The 12758-nt window shown below is 61.4% G+C and overlaps 2 non-coding genes across 2 annotated transcripts; both read left to right on the forward strand.

Moving 5' to 3' along the window:
• Nucleotides 1-8541: 8541 nt before the first annotated feature.
• On the forward strand, nucleotides 8542-10356 carry LOC142794392 (small subunit ribosomal RNA). Its single transcript, XR_012892305.1, has one exon. It is a non-coding gene; the product is annotated as a small subunit ribosomal RNA (ribosomal RNA).
• A 1719-nt stretch (nucleotides 10357-12075) lies between these two features.
• Nucleotides 12076-12228, forward strand: LOC142794400 (5.8S ribosomal RNA). The gene has a single exon (XR_012892311.1). It is a non-coding gene; the product is annotated as a 5.8S ribosomal RNA (ribosomal RNA).
• The last annotated feature ends 530 nt before the right edge of the window (nucleotides 12229-12758 follow it).

Below are 12758 nucleotides of genomic sequence, written 5' to 3' on the forward strand. Positions count from 1 at the left end.
GCCGCCCCGGCAGACGCGGTTTTCGCGCCGCCCCGGCTGACGCGGTTTCGTGCCGCCCCGGCAGACGCAGTTCGGACTTAGCACTTTTCGGCTGTGCCTGGCTGGCGGCCCACTCACTCGATCGCCATGTCTGTTTGCCACAGTTTTCCCGGTGGTGCCGCACCCGGGCTCGCCCCGGCTGACGCAGTTTTCGCGCCGCCCCGGCTGACGCGGTTTCGTGCCGCCCCGGCAGACGCGGTTTTCGCGCCGCCCCGGCTGACGCGGTTTCGTGCCGCCCCGGCAGACGCAGTTCGGACTTAGCACTTTTCGGCTGTGCCTGGCTGGCGGCCCACTCACTCGATCGCCATGTCTGTTTGCCACAGTTTTCCCGGTGGTGCCGCACCCGGGCTCGCCCCGGCAGACGCGTTTTTTTTTTTCTTTCGCCCCGGCTGACGCAGTTTTCGCGCCGCCCCGGCTGACGCGGTTTCGTGCCGCCCCGGCAGACGCGGTTTTTTTGCGCCGCCCCGGCTGACGCGGTTTTTGCCGCCCCGGCTGACGCAGTTCGGACTTGGCACTTTTTGGCTGAGCCTGGCTGGTGGCCCACTCACTCGATCGCCATGTCTGTTAGCCACAGTTTTCCCGGTGGTGCCGCACCCGGGCTCGCCCCGGCTGACGCAGTTTTCGCGCCGCCCCGGCAGACGCGGTTTTCGCGCCGCCCCGGCTGACGCGGTTTTTGCCGCCCCGGCTGACGCAGTTCGGACTTGGCACTTTTTGGGCTGAGCCTGGCTGGCGGCCCACTCACTCGATCGCCATGTCTGTTTGCCACAGTCTTCCCGGTGGTGCCGCACCCGGGCTCGCCCCGGCAGACGCGTTTTTTTTTTCTTTCGCCCCGGCAGACGTGGTTCCCCCCCCCCCTTTTCGCTCGCCCCGGCTGACGAGGTTTTCGCGCCGCCCCGGCTGACGCAGTTTTCGCGCCGCCCCGGCTGACGCGGTTTCGTGCCGCCCCGGCTGACGCGGTTTTCGCGCCGCCCCGGCTGACGCGGTTTTTGCGTCGCCCCGGCTGACACGGTTCGGACTTTGCACTTTTCGGCTGTGCCTGGCTGGCGGCCCACTCACTCGATCGCCATGTCTGTTTGCCACAGTTTTCCCGGTGGTGCCGCACCCGGGCTCGCCCCGGCTGACGCAGTTTTCGCGCCGCCCCGGCTGACGCGGTTTCGTGCCGCCCCGGCAGACGCGGTTTTCGCGCCGCCCCGGCTGACGCGGTTTCGTGCCGCCCCGGCAGACGCAGTTCGGACTTAGCACTTTTCGGCTGTGCCTGGCTGGCGGCCCACTCACTCGATCGCCATGTCTGTTTGCCACAGTTTTCCCGGTGGTGCCGCACCCGGGCTCGCCCCGGCTGACGCAGTTTTCGCGCCGCCCCGGCTGACGCGGTTTCGTGCCGCCCCGGCAGACGCGGTTTTCGCGCCGCCCCGGCTGACGCGGTTTCGTGCCGCCCCGGCAGACGCAGTTCGGACTTAGCACTTTTCGGCTGTGCCTGGCTGGCGGCCCACTCACTCGATCGCCATGTCTGTTTGCCACAGTTTTCCCGGTGGTGCCGCACCCGGGCTCGCCCCGGCAGACGCGTTTTTTTTTTTTTCTTTCGCCCCGGCTGACGCAGTTTTCGCGCCGCCCCGGCTGACGCGGTTTCGTGCCGCCCCGGCAGACGCGGTTTTTTGCGCCGCCCCGGCTGACGCGGTTTTTGCCGCCCCGGCTGACGCAGTTCGGACTTAGCACTTTTCGGCTGTGCCTGGCTGGCGGCCCACTCACTCGATCGCCATGTCTGTTTGCCACAGTTTTCCCGGTGGTGCCGCACCCGGGCTCGCCCCGGCTGACGCAGTTTTCGCGCCGCCCCGGCTGACGCGGTTTCGTGCCGCCCCGGCAGACGCGGTTTTCGCGCCGCCCCGGCTGACGCGGTTTCGTGCCGCCCCGGCAGACGCAGTTCGGACTTAGCACTTTTCGGCTGTGCCTGGCTGGCGGCCCACTCACTCGATCGCCATGTCTGTTTGCCACAGTTTTCCCGGTGGTGCCGCACCCGGGCTCGCCCCGGCTGACGCAGTTTTCGCGCCGCCCCGGCTGACGCGGTTTCGTGCCGCCCCGGCAGACGCGGTTTTCGCGCCGCCCCGGCTGACGCGGTTTCGTGCCGCCCCGGCAGACGCAGTTCGGACTTAGCACTTTTCGGCTGTGCCTGGCTGGCGGCCCACTCACTCGATCGCCATGTCTGTTTGCCACAGTTTTCCCGGTGGTGCCGCACCCGGGCTCGCCCCGGCAGACGCAGTTTTCGCGCCGCCCCGGCAGACGCGGTTTTCGCGCCGCCCCGGCTGACGCGGTTTTTGCCGCCCCGGCTGACGCAGTTCGGACTTGGCACTTTTTGGGCTGAGCCTGGCTGGCGGCCCACTCACTCGATCGCCATGTCTGTTTGCCACAGTCTTCCCGGTGGTGCCGCACCCGGGCTCGCCCCGGCAGACGCGTTTTTTTTTCTTTCGCCCCGGCAGACGTGGTTCCCCCCCCCCCCTTTTCGCTCGCCCCGGCTGACGAGGTTTTCGCGCCGCCCCGGCTGACGCAGTTTTCGCGCCGCCCCGGCTGACGCGGTTTCGTGCCGCCCCGGCTGACGCGGTTTTCGCGCCGCCCCGGCTGACGCGGTTTTTGCGTCGCCCCGGCTGACACGGTTCGGACTTTGCACTTTTCGGCTGTGCCTGGCTGGCGGCCCACTCACTCGATCGCCATGTCTGTTTGCCACAGTTTTCCCGGTGGTGCCGCACCCGGGCTTGCCCCGGCAGACGCGTTTTTTTTTTTCTTTTCGCCCCGGCTGACGCAGTTTTCGCCCCGCCCCGGCTGACGCGGTTTCGTGCCGCCCCGGCAGACGCGGTTTTTTGCGCCGCCCCGGCTGACGCGGTTTTTGCCGCCCCGGCTGACGCAGTTCGGACTTTGCACTTTTTGGCTGAGCCTGGCTGGCGGCCCACTCACTCGATCGCCATGTCTGTTTGCCACAGTTTTCCCGGTGGTGCCGCACCCGGGCTCGCCCCGGCAGACGCGTTTTTTTTTTCCTTCGCCCCGGCAGACGTGGTTCCCCCCCCCCCCCCCTCCGTCTTTCTTTTTGTTTTTTTTTTTCGCCGCGGCTGAAGTGGATTTTTCGGTGCCTCGACGCCCCGGTAGTCGCGGTTTTTCCGTTTCCGCACGGCCCCGGCTGACGCTGCTCGGTCACAGTCGCCTTTTGTGAGGATTGCAGACTTCTTGAGCGCGGGTGTTTTTTTTTTGTTGTTGTTGTTGTTTTATGACGCATTCGCTCCAGCAGACGCTGTTTAGACTTTTTGTTTCCTCTTTTATCCTGCGACGAGGTGACGAGGTTTATTCGGTGCCCCGCCGCCCCGGCTGAAGTGATTTTTCCTGTCCCGTGCCGCCCCGGCTGACGCGGTTGGGACTTCGCGTTTGTTCGGCCGCCACGGGTTTTGGCGCACTCGCTCGGTTGCTTGTTGTTGCCACTTGTTGCGAACCCAGGTTTCTTGAGCGAGCGCGGGCGTTTTTTCTTCCTTTCTTTCTTTGTTCTATGTGTTAGCGAATCGGCCTTTAATATCACACGAGGACTCACAACCAACAATTTTCAGTTTGAAGTGTAAAAAATCTGCAGGTGTTGACGTAACTGACTTGCCCCGTACCCTTGAGTACATCCATGAAGTTCTCGTAGTACTACTAAATCGCATTATTCCAAGTGGAGAAATTCCCATAAACTTGCAAACCTCTACACGAAAATCGGTGCGCGTGATAAAGTTGAAAATTATCGTCCGATATCAAATGTGCCTTCTATAACACAAATTCTAGGAAAAAAAAAAAAAAAACACTTGTTCGCCGTTCTCTGCGCCGTGACTGGCAGCACTCCGGCGAAGCGAAACGGGGTCGATTCGAGCACGATATCGGCGTCTTTCGACGTGCTCGCCGGCGACCGTCGCACGAGTACGTCGCACGAGCGCGTCTGCCGGGGCGCCGTTTGCGAAGCCGACGCAAAAGTGGGAACCGCCGCTCGGATGATCGCCGCTTTCGGCAGAGTGAGTGTTGGCACTCCGGGGAAGCGAAACAGCGTGAATGCGCCCACGAAATCGGCGTATTTTGAAGTGCCCGCCGGCGACCGTCGCACGAGTACGGTAAACCGCGTCAGCCGGGGCGTAGTTCGGGACGCCGACGAAAAAGTGGGAAGCGCAACTCGGATCTTCGCCGTTTTTGCAGGAGTGAGTGGCGGCCCTCCTGCGAGACCAAGAAGCATCGATTCGTGCACGAATTCGGCGCCTTTCGACGTGATCGCCGGCGACCGTCGCTCGAGTAGGGCAAACCGCGTCTGCCGGGGCGGGCTTCGGGACGCCGATGCGAAAGTGGGAAACGCTGCTCGGATGTTCGCCGTTTTTGGCCGAGTGAGTGCTGGCACTCGGGCGAAGCCAAACGGGGCCGATTACGGCACGATATCGGCGTCTTTCGACGTGCCCGGCGGCGACCGTCGCACGAGTACGGTAAACCGCGTCAGCCCGGGCGGAGTTCGGGACGCCGATGCGAAAGTGGAGAACGCCGCTCGGATCTTCGCCGTTTTTGGAGGAGTGAGTGGCGGCACTCCGGAGAAGCCAAGGAGCGCCAATTAGCGCACGATATCGGCGTCTTTCGACGCGCTCGCCGGCGACCGTCGAACGAGTAGGGCAAACCGCGTCTGCCGGGGCGGGGTTTACGACGCCGACGCAAAAGTGGGAACCGCCGCTCGGATGTTGGCCGTTTTTGGCAGAGTGAGTGCTGGCACACCGGCGACGCGAAAGAGCGCGAAAGCGCCCACGAAAGTGGCGTATTTGGACGTGCTTGACGGCGACCGCTGCAGGAGTACGAAAAACCACGTCAGCCGGGGCGAGCGACCCACGGCGGTCTGGGTGCTTATCGCTGCTATTATAGGGGCACCCCGGCAGACGCAGAAAAAAAAAATTTTTTTTCGACCTTCTTTTTTGCTGGTCGAGCTCGGGTAACCCAGGTCGCAATGGGAGCCGCGCACGAAAGCGGCGTCGCGAGACGCGTTCGCGGTCGCTAGTCGCACGAGCTCGGCAACCGCGTCAGCCGGCGCGGAGTTCGGGATGCCGACGGCTAAGTGGGTACCGCTGCTCGGATGTTCGCCGTTTTTGGCCGAGTGAGTGCTGGCACTCCGGCGAAGCGAAACGGGGCCGATTCGGGCACGATATCGGCGTATTTCGACGTGCTCGCCGGCGACCGTCGCACGAGTACGGCAAAGCGCGTCTGCCGGGGCGAGGTTTGCGATGCCGACGAAAAAGTGGGAAGCGCCGCTCGGATCTTCGCCGTTTTTGCAGGAGTGAGTGGCGGCCCTCCTGCGAGACCAAGAAGCATCGACTCGCGCACGATATCGGTGTCTTTCGACGTGCCCGCCGGCCACCGCCGCACGAGTACGGCAAACCGCGTATGCCGGGGCGGGGTTGGCGACGCCGACGCAAAAGTGGGAACCGCCACTAGGATGTTCGCCGTTTTTGGCAGAGTGAGTGCTGGCACACCGGCGACGCGAAAGAGCGCGAAAGCGCCCACGAAAGTGGCGTATTTGGACGTGCTTGACGGCGACCGCTGCAGGAGTACGAAAAACCACGTCAGCCGGGGCGAGCGACCCACGGCGGTCTGGGTGCTTATCGCTGCTATTATAGGGGCACCCCGGCAGACGCAGAAAAAAAAAATTTTTTTTCGACCTTCTTTTTTGCTGGTCGAGCTCGGGTAACCCAGGTCGCAATGGGAGCCGCGCACGAAAGCGGCGTCGCGAGACGCGTTCGCGGTCGCTAGTCGCACGAGCTCGGCAACCGCGTCAGCCGGCGCGGAGTTCGGGATGCCGACGGCTAAGTGGGTACCGCTGCTCGGATGTTCGCCGTTTTTGGCCGAGTGAGTGCTGGCACTCCGGCGAAGCGAAACGGGGCCGATTCGGGCACGATATCGGCGTATTTCGACGTGCTCGCCGGCGACCGTCGCACGAGTACGGCAAAGCGCGTCTGCCGGGGCGAGGTTTGCGATGCCGACGAAAAAGTGGGAAGCGCCGCTCGGATCTTCGCCGTTTTTGCAGGAGTGAGTGGCGGCCCTCCTGCGAGACCAAGAAGCATCGACTCGCGCACGATATCGGTGTCTTTCGACGTGCCCGCCGGCCACCGCCGCACGAGTACGGCAAACCGCGTATGCCGGGGCGGGGTTGGCGACGCCGACGCAAAAGTGGGAACCGCCACTAGGATGTTCGCCGTTTTTGGCAGAGTGAGTGCTGGCACTCCGGCGAAGCGAAAGAGCGCGAATGCGCCCACGAAAGTGGCGTGTTTGGACGTGCTTGACGACGACCACCGCAGGAAAACGAAAAACCACGTCAGCCGGGGCGAGCGACCCATGGCGGTCTGGGTGCTTATCGCTGCTATTATAGGGGCACCCCGGCAGACGCAAAAAAAAAAAAAATTTTTTTTCGACATTCTTTCTTGCTCGTCGACCTCGGGTGACCCAGGTCGCAGTGGGAGCCGCGCACGAAAGCGGCGTCGCGAGACGGCTTCGCGGTCGCTAGTCGCACGAGCTCGGCAACCGCGTCTGCCGGGGCGGAGTTCGGGACGCCGACGGCTAAGTGGGAACCGCCGCTCGGATGTTCGCCGTTTGTGGCCGAGTGAGTGCTGGCACTCCGGCGAAGCCAAACGGGGCCGATTCCGGCACGATATCGGCGTCTTTCTACGTGCTCGCCGGCGACCGTCGCACGAGTACGGCAAAGCGCGTCTGCCGGGGCGGGGTTTGCGACGCGTACGCAATAGTGAGAACCGTCGCTCGGATGTTCGTCGTCTTTCGCCGAGCCAGTGCTGGCACTCCGGCGAAGCCGAACGGAGCCGATTCGGGCACGATATCGGCGTCTTTCCACGTGCTCGCCGGCGACCGTCGCACGAGTACGGTAAACCGCGTCAGCCGGGGCGGAGTTCGGGACGCCGATGCGAAAGTGGGAAGCGCCGCTCGGATCTTCGCCGTTTTTGGAGGAGTCAGTGGCGGCACTCCGGTGAAGCCAAGGTGCGCCAATTCGCGCACGATATCGGCGTCTTTCGACGTGCCCGCCGGCCACCGTCGCACGAGTACGGCAAACCTCGTCTGCCGGGGCGGGGTTTGCGACGCCGACGCAAAAGTGGGAACCGCCGCTCGGATGTTCGCCGTTTTTGGCAGAGTGAGTGCTGGCACTCCGGCGAAGCGAAAGAGCGTGAATGCGCCCACGAAAGTAGCGTATTTGGACGTGCTTGACGGCGACCGCCGCAGGAGTACGAAAAACCACGTCAGCCGGGGCGAGCGACCCACGGCGGTCTGGGTGCTTATCGCTGCTATTATAGGGGCACCCCGGCAGACGCAGAAAGAAAAAAAAAAAAAAATGGGGACATGGCGTGCGTCACCGTGCGGCTTCGCAGCGTTGCCGAAGTCGCCGAGCCCTTCGACTGAGCCGAACGGCGGACAGGGAACGTTGGTCGGCCGTTCTAACCTGTCGGTGCCACGCCGAGACGTCGTTAAGGAAAACCGCGTCGTGGGCCTCTACGACGCCGTCGAGTCGTTGTACGTTTGGTGTCCAGCGTGTCGGCGGCGAGTAGCGGACACGTCGTTCACGACTTCGGTCTTTCGCAGTCGACGCGAACTTGCGGAGAGTCGTGGTGCCTCACGTTTTCGGCAGAAACCGCGGCGGAATTTTCCCGTGCGTGCGCGCACGACCTCGGTGCTGTGCCGTCAGCGTAGTGTTGCACAAACTCGTGGCCTACCCAAGGTGCGGTACGTTTGCGGCCGTATCCTCGGTGGGAATTTCGTGAGTAGGGTCGCAAATTCTACGACCTCGGCGGGTTTGAGAGCGACGTAGACTTGTGGCACGCTCAACGTGCCACACGTTTCGGGGCACACCCGCGGTGAAATTTTCTCGAGTACGCTCGTATTAGTGCCCAAGGAGGTCTGGGTACTTATCGCTGCTATTATGTGGGGGTTCTCGTGAGCGGCGTACGCGAAAGCGACCGGGTGTCTGATATGCGGCGGGCTTCGGCCTCGTCAAGCGTGTCCTCGGGTCTGCTCCAGGGGAATCCACGGCAGTCGTCTGCAGCCTCATCCGCTTGATGCGTTAGGGGCTGGTTGTCGGACGGTGCCGTTTTACCACGATATCGAGGTGTGTTCCGTGTCGTCCTCGGGCGATTCAGATGCGAAAGCGCCGAAGACGCGGGCGTGACCCGTCGTCTGGCGGCTTTGCAGTCTCGGCTCCGTTGCTAGTTCCGGCCGGTCCACCGACAGTGCAGCGGGCTTGGGCAACCCGCACGGCGCGACCGAGTCGATGCAACGAAAAAGAGCGAGCATGAACGTGCTTCTTGCCGCACGGCTCCCACTCGTCTTTCGGGAAGGTTGTGCCGTAGCGAGCTCGAACGCCGTCATCTCGGAGTGCAAAATAAGCGTGTTGGGGCGCCTGAAGGTGGCCTCCGCCGCACACAGACTGCGTCCGGCCCGCCGAAGGCGAGGACGGACGCGCAGTCGAACGATTACCTGGTTGATCCTGCCAGTAATCATATGCTTGTCTCAAAGATTAAGCCATGCATGTCTAAGTACATGCCGAAATAAGGCGAAACCGCGAATGGCTCATTAAATCAGTTATGGTTCCTTAGATCGTTTCTTCCTACTTGGATAACTGTGGCAATTCTAGAGCTAATACATGCAGTGAGCCTGGAGCCCTTTGGGTAACGGGTGCTTTTATTAGACCAAGATCGATCGGGTTTCGGCCCGTATTGTGTGGTGACTCTGGATAACTTTGTGCTGATCGCATGGCCACGAGCCGGCGACGTTTCTTTCAAGTGTCTGCCTTATCAACTTTCGATGGTAGGTTACTTGCTTACCATGGTTGTTACGGGTAACGGAGAATCAGGGTTCGATTCCGGAGAGGGAGCCTGAGAAACGGCTACCACATCCAAGGAAGGCAGCAGGCGCGCAAATTACCCACTCCCGGCACGGGGAGGTAGTGACGAAAAATAACAATACGGGACTCTTTTGAGGCCCCGTAATTGAAATGAGTACACTCTAAATCCTTTAACGAGGATCAATTGGAGGGCAAGTCTGGTGCCAGCAGCCGCGGTAATTCCAGCTCCAATAGCGTATACTAAAGCTGCTGCGGTTAAAAAGCTCGTAGTTGGATCTCAGTTCCAGACGAGTAGTGCATCTACCCGATGCGACGGCTCGGACTGAACATCATGCCGGTTCTTTCTTGGTGCACTTCATTGTGTGCCTCGAGATGGCCGGTGCTTTTACTTTGAAAAAATTAGAGTGCTCAACGCAGGCGAGTCGCCTGAATAAACTTGCATGGAATAATAGAACAAGACCTCGTTTCTGTTCTGTTGGTTTTTGGAATACGAGGTAATGATTAAGAGGGACGGACGGGGGCATTCGTATTGCGGCGCTAGAGGTGAAATTCTTGGACCGTCGCAAGACGAACTACTGCGAAAGCATTTGCCAAGAATGTTTTCATTGATCAAGAACGAAAGTCAGAGGTTCGAAGGCGATCAGATACCGCCCTAGTTCTGACCATAAACGATGCCAACCAGCGATCCGCCTGAGTTACTCAAATGACTCGGCGGGCAGCTTCCGGGAAACCAAAGTATTTGGGTTCCGGGGGAAGTATGGTTGCAAAGCTGAAACTTAAAGGAATTGACGGAAGGGCACCACCAGGAGTGGAGCCTGCGGCTTAATTTGACTCAACACGGGAAAACTTACCCGGCCCGGACACTGGGAGGATTGACAGATTGAGAGCTCTTTCTTGATTCGGTGGATGGTGGTGCATGGCCGTTCTTAGTTGGTGGAGCGATTTGTCTGGTTAATTCCGATAACGAACGAGACTCTAGCCTATTAAATAGGTGCGGGGTTCCCAGCACCTTACAACCTTCTTAGAGGGACAAGCGGCTCCTAGCCGCACGAAACAGAGCAATAACAGGTCTGTGATGCCCTTAGATGTCCGGGGCCGCACGCGCGCTACACTGAAGGAAGCAGCGTGTCTTTATCCCTGTCTGAAAAGACTGGGTAACCCGTGGAACTTCTTTCGTGATTGGGATAGGGGCTTGCAATTGTTCCCCTTGAACGAGGAATTCCCAGTAAGCGCGAGTCATAAGCTCGCGTTGATTACGTCCCTGCCCTTTGTACACACCGCCCGTCGCTACTACCGATTGAATGATTTAGTGAGGTCTTCGGACCGATGTCCGGCGCGGCCTTTCGGTTGCGCCGGTCTGTTGGAAAGATGACCAAACTTGATCATTTAGAGGAAGTAAAAGTCGTAACAAGGTTTCCGTAGGTGAACCTGCGGAAGGATCATTAACGGATTGTGAAGGGTGAGCGCCTCAGCTGCGTCTGCGCCCGACACTTTCTGCCGCTGACCCCGTTTGGACGCGGGGTCGGCTTTTCCCCACGGGGCTGCCTGAATGTGGAGCGGCACCCCGTGACAAATTGTTGCGCCCAGCGGACGCCAACACCGCGACCTTGGACGGTCGGCCAGGTGGCGGACGCGGGTACAAACGGCGCAACGCACTCATAGGTCGGCTTTCGACCCGCCACTGCACCGTGGCTCGAAGCGCTCGAAATGCGCGACCCGACCGCTGCGGGACCGCCTAGTACTGTAAACAGGAGCGGCGGAGCGCGAACGGCGAGTCGTGGTTACGTCGGTAGAAGGCGAGGCTGCGCGTTCCCGAAACGCCAGCCGAGTGCCCTCCCGACCGTTCGAGCGTGCAAGAACGAGACCCGACAATCGCGCGGCGACTGCCAAGTACGAGAGGAACGGCACAAGCGTCGGCGGTCGGTCAAGGAACTGGCGATGTGACGGGTCCGCTGTGCACCAGTGCATACCGTCCCGCCGTCCGCGGCAAGCGCCTCCGCGTCCTCGGGTGACGGAGGCTGCCGGTCGGTTCTTGCAGGCGAGGGATCTCGCTGGCACCGGTTCGCGTTGACGCGCGGCCGGTCATGGCACGGCGATGCGACGGCCGAGGTGCGCAGTACTCGATGGAGGAACCGCACGCTCCGATGACCGTCCCGCCCTCCGCGGCGTATGCGTACCGACCGTAATGGTTGCAGCAGCGCCGGCCGGCTTTTGAATTCGCCACACGAAACACGGTGCGAGATCGCGGTTAGGGGAGCGTCGACGTTGCCAGGCGTTTTGCTTGCTGCCGAGGGAAAGGCGGCACGGCCACGTCGCGCTCGTCGCGATTAGCGGGTCTGCGCGCTTTGGGAAGGTGCCGCAACGACTTGCCGAAAGAGGAAGCACGGAAGAACGAGGGACTTGGACGTCCCGACAATTGAACGCACTTGCGGCCAGGCCCTTGCTGGCTTCGTTCTTCCGCCTCGAGTAGGCTCGTACGCGGCTCCGGCGCCGAAAGTGGTCCTTGGCACCGACTTCGGTGGACGTGGGAAGTGCCGCGCAAGTACGGCGCGCCTGGCTCCACCTGTTGGCTAAAGTAGGCAGCCGGATCGGCATTTTGGTGTGCGGTGGCAAACCGTGGATGCGAAAAAAGCTTGTGCGATTTCGTGGAACAAAAAGCGGGGGTCCCCCTTTTTATGCGGAGGAGACCGACCCGCCTGCCGTGGTGAACCGCGACGCCACGGTAAAAACGGGAGAGGCTTGTCGATGGGACCGTGCATCCCGCGCTCCACGGAGGCCGGGAGGCGGCCGCCCGAGGAAATGTGTAGCCGTCGAGGCCCGCATCTGCGTGCACTCTTATCCAAATGGGTGTACCGCAGGCATTTTCTGGTTAGGCGGGCCAATGAGAGCGAGCACACAACGATACCTACGGGTCCGGCTTGGAGAACCGGCTTCGACGCCTCCCGAGTATTTATAGAGGGGTGGACCACGAAAGCACTCGCAAGTAGCGAAAGCGAAACGCCGTCCGAAACACACCGTTTGCTCGATTTGCGGCAGCCGAAAAAGGCGCGGCAGAGTTTTGGAGTCCAAGCGTGCGCTGAAAAGCGCCCTTCTTGGCCACTGTTTGGCCGAGTGCCAGAAACGTTTGGTTTTGACTGTACGGAATTGAACAAACACTTTTTCACGACTCTAAGCGGTGGATCACTCGGTTCTCGGGTCGATGAAGAACGCAGCCAGCTGCGAGACTTGGTGTGAATTGCAGGACACACTGAGCACTGATTCTTTGAACGCACATTGCGGCCTTGGGTCTTCCCTTGGCTTCGTCTGTCTGAGGGTCGGATCACATATCAAGAGAGCCTTCGGCGCACAAGGGAACGTGAGCCGTCGACTCGTTTTGACCGCGTCGGCAACACGGACAGCACGCTGAACACCTCACAGCGAGCGCCAACAGCGGCCACTCAAGGGCGAGACGGTGGCGACCGTCGTGCCAGAGCCCAACCGAAACGGGGGCGACCGACTGCATTGAGGATGTGGCACCTCGTTGAGACCGCCGCAGGACTTCGAGTCGGAAGGAAGCCTGCAGGGAAAGTGCGGTCGAGGTTGCGTACTCCTCTCTGCGACCGGGCGCGCAAGAGCTGCGAGAGCCACGGACGCGCAACTTTAACGCACGGTAAACACGAGGAGCGAAAGCCGGCCAGCAAAGCTTCTCCAGCCGTGCGCAAAGTGCGCGAGATCGCAGCCTTGCGTTGCGCTTGTTGCCCTCGAAGTAAGCAGGGTGTCCCGTAGACCGGGCGCTCGAACACGCTGCGGGGCCGTGCCTCCTCCAGGCTTTGCCGCGCGAACAGGGAACGTTCGCGCGCAAAGCGCA

This window comes from Rhipicephalus microplus, unplaced genomic scaffold (genome assembly GCF_043290135.1).
Source record: "Rhipicephalus microplus isolate Deutch F79 unplaced genomic scaffold, USDA_Rmic scaffold_409, whole genome shotgun sequence".
NCBI classification, from domain to species: Eukaryota; Metazoa; Arthropoda; class Arachnida; order Ixodida; family Ixodidae; genus Rhipicephalus; species Rhipicephalus microplus.